Source organism: Mya arenaria, chromosome 17, assembly GCF_026914265.1.
Source record: "Mya arenaria isolate MELC-2E11 chromosome 17, ASM2691426v1".
Lineage (NCBI taxonomy): Eukaryota > Metazoa > Mollusca > Bivalvia > Myida > Myidae > Mya > Mya arenaria.
Window position 1 is genome coordinate 30,305,877 of NC_069138.1, and position 3,089 is coordinate 30,308,965.

Sequence of the window (3,089 nt, forward strand, 5' to 3'; positions counted from 1 at the left end):
TTGTTTTAACCATCAATGTCAAAGAGTCCAGCATGATAATGCATTAAATTGAAAAAAATGCATTAATTTATATGAACCCTTTAAAACAAAGACATTTCCTAAATCCAATAAAAAATAATTGAATATTGATTGATGCAGAGTTCAGTTAGAATATAATATAACTTTTTTTGCAGTTGTTGCAGTGAAACTTGCACCAGTGTGTTTTCTGTGTGGAGATAAAGAGATAGTGTCCAGCAATGAAGACCCAACTCAAGATCTGACCTTGTAAGGCCAATATGAAATAACTGTGTGAGAAAATGGGAAAAACCTGCAGTCAGGAATGCACGGAAATCATCAAAAGAACAGTGTTAAATTAATCTTGAATAACTTTTATTTTGTTTGACATATTTATTCATGGTGCAGTGAAAACATTCTTTTTTCCTCATGGTTATTTAAATTTAGAATTGATAGGAGGGAACATCACTATGTAGTTTCATGTTCATAGTCAGATCAAAACCCATGTACATGCCCAAATGAGCATTCGAAAATATCAAAATGGTACTTGTTGTATGTAGTGTAAGTTAATTAACATAATAAACAAAAATATTTAATCAATTTCAATTTATTATGCCGCTTTCAAAGAAGAGGAGTATATTGCTTTGCACATGTTGGCTGCTACGTCCGTCTGTCTGACAGTAGACCAAAGCTTTTCCGGGTGATAACTCTACAATTCCTAGACCTATTGTCAAACTTGACATGAAAGTTTGGTTTAACCAGTAGATTACCCCTTTTGATTTTAGGGGTAATATGGTCAAAGGTCACAGTGACCTTGAACAGGAAGGTGTCAAACCATACATCTGACTGATAAGTTGACAATGCCTGCACCTATGGCCCTCAAACTCAACATGGAGGCTAAGTCTGACTATTAGAAGATCCTATTGATTTAAGGGGTCATTGGGTCAAAAGTCAAGTTCACAGTGACCTTGAATGCTAAAAGGTTGTACTAATAATGACTGGACAAAGCCTGCACCCTTGGCCCTTGAACAACTTGGCTTTGGGGTTGGGCCTGACGAGTAGGTGAGCCCTATTGATTTGTCACAGACCATTGAACGCAAAAAGCTTGCCTGTGTGTCAACTCGACAAAGTCTGCACCCATGGCCTTCAAACTTGAAATTTAGGTTTGGGGTGACCAGCAGATGACCCCTTTGGATTTGGAGGTCAAGGTCACATCTCCAATATTGATCATTAAAACTATGTCATTTGCTTATTCCCTGCTGCTAAGAGGATACATGTTTATCAGCAAATATCAGCCATCATCTGAATATGAGTGAAAACTGTACCAACTACCCTCATACTTTGAATAGCATAATCTTAAAACTGCCTGAAAGGCATCTTTTGTCAATGAAAAACCAGCTGTCATTTCGGTTCATGCATATTTCATTCAATTGTCCAGATATTCTTGACAACATGGCGCTAATTAATGCTGCAGGTTTGAAATTTAAGACATTAATTTTTTTTCTTCAGCACCATGCAGATTTATTAACACTTTTATTATAAAAACAAACTAGAAAACACATTTTAAAGATATTAGTTTTTTTCATGGTATGATGCCACAGCACCATGCAGATTTGTTTTCACTTTTATATCAAAGAAAGTAACTCGAGCACAAATTTTGTAGATATGTGGACTCTGTTGATAGAAGTTCTGGGAGGCATTTTTAGGCTTGAAAGAGCATCATTTTAAAGTTATATTTTTATTATGTCCCTTGAATCTTGGGTATAGTTTGTATTGTATTTGCATTTTAAAGACATTGGCTTCAACAGACCCTAATGAAATGAAGGAATGTAATTGCTTACTAAAACTGTTATAACGACGTCATAAATTTAAGCAATTTTAACATAATGAATATGCATTTAACTAATTTAAAGCGGTTCAAAATTAGGAAATTTGAATTAAGAATCTTGTAGGCCATTGGATACATGATTAAGTAGGGCCAATATATTTGTGCTTATTATAATCACATTTATCCTTCTTCATCTACCTTAAAGAGTGTTCATCATTTGTATGAAATCATTTGATCACGTTTCATTTGAAAGAACTTTGCGGTAGTGTTTGCTTGCTTCAGTTACGTCACCCACAGTCTTGCAGCGCTTTCAGCGCTTTGATTCTTTGACCACGAGGAAAATAAAATATGATCTTATACTGAAATCAACAAACATTCTGTTTCTTTACAATAATATCTTTATTTGAACATATGCATTTAAAAAAAAAATATTGTTACTGGACTTATAAGTTTCTGCTTCATAGGGGATATAATCAATTTTAATCAAAATGGTGTACCTACGCTTGATAGTTAAAGTAGCTTTTCAAAAGTGTTATTTTCACTTCTTAGTTTGTAGTGAAACATATCAAATGGTCACTGTTGTTATTTCACTGCTGATATAGGGTGATAACTACTGGGTTTCGATCCGGGTTATTGTATTCGACATATTGTATTGTCTCAGATTCGGAATTCACGAGCCACTGTTTTTACGAGTGACCAATACGACACAATAGATACAAGTTTAAATTACTTCAAAGGCACATGCTATATTTAAATTTATATATTAACACCACAATAAATGTCATTTTAATAACGCATGTTTTCGTTTCATGACGTCATTTTAACATCGCACAATAATACCTGTTATGACGTAACGCTTGCATTGCACTGAATGGAATACGGACTACCGTAGTTTGTGATATGTATTGCATAAAGGCGCGTAGCTGACTGTACGCAAATACGCAGTTTCGTTATGAAATTCTGAAGGTCAAAGTTTTTGTCATACCAAAACCCCCAAATTGGAAATAAAAAATGGGGTAGGGGGTGAAGGGGTTACTATGCAGTCCGGCATCGATCTGGGTTATCCCAAATTGACCCTAGCTACGCCCCTGGCTTATATTGTATACAGTTAACCTCCATGTTTCACCAATAGGCTGGAAATTATCTATTGTCACATTGTTTTGTTCCAAACCCTGCAATCATTTTCTGAATAAATATTTGTGGATAACAACAACATATTCATAAAAAACATCAATGTTTTCTTTTTTCATTTTATTTCACAATCTCA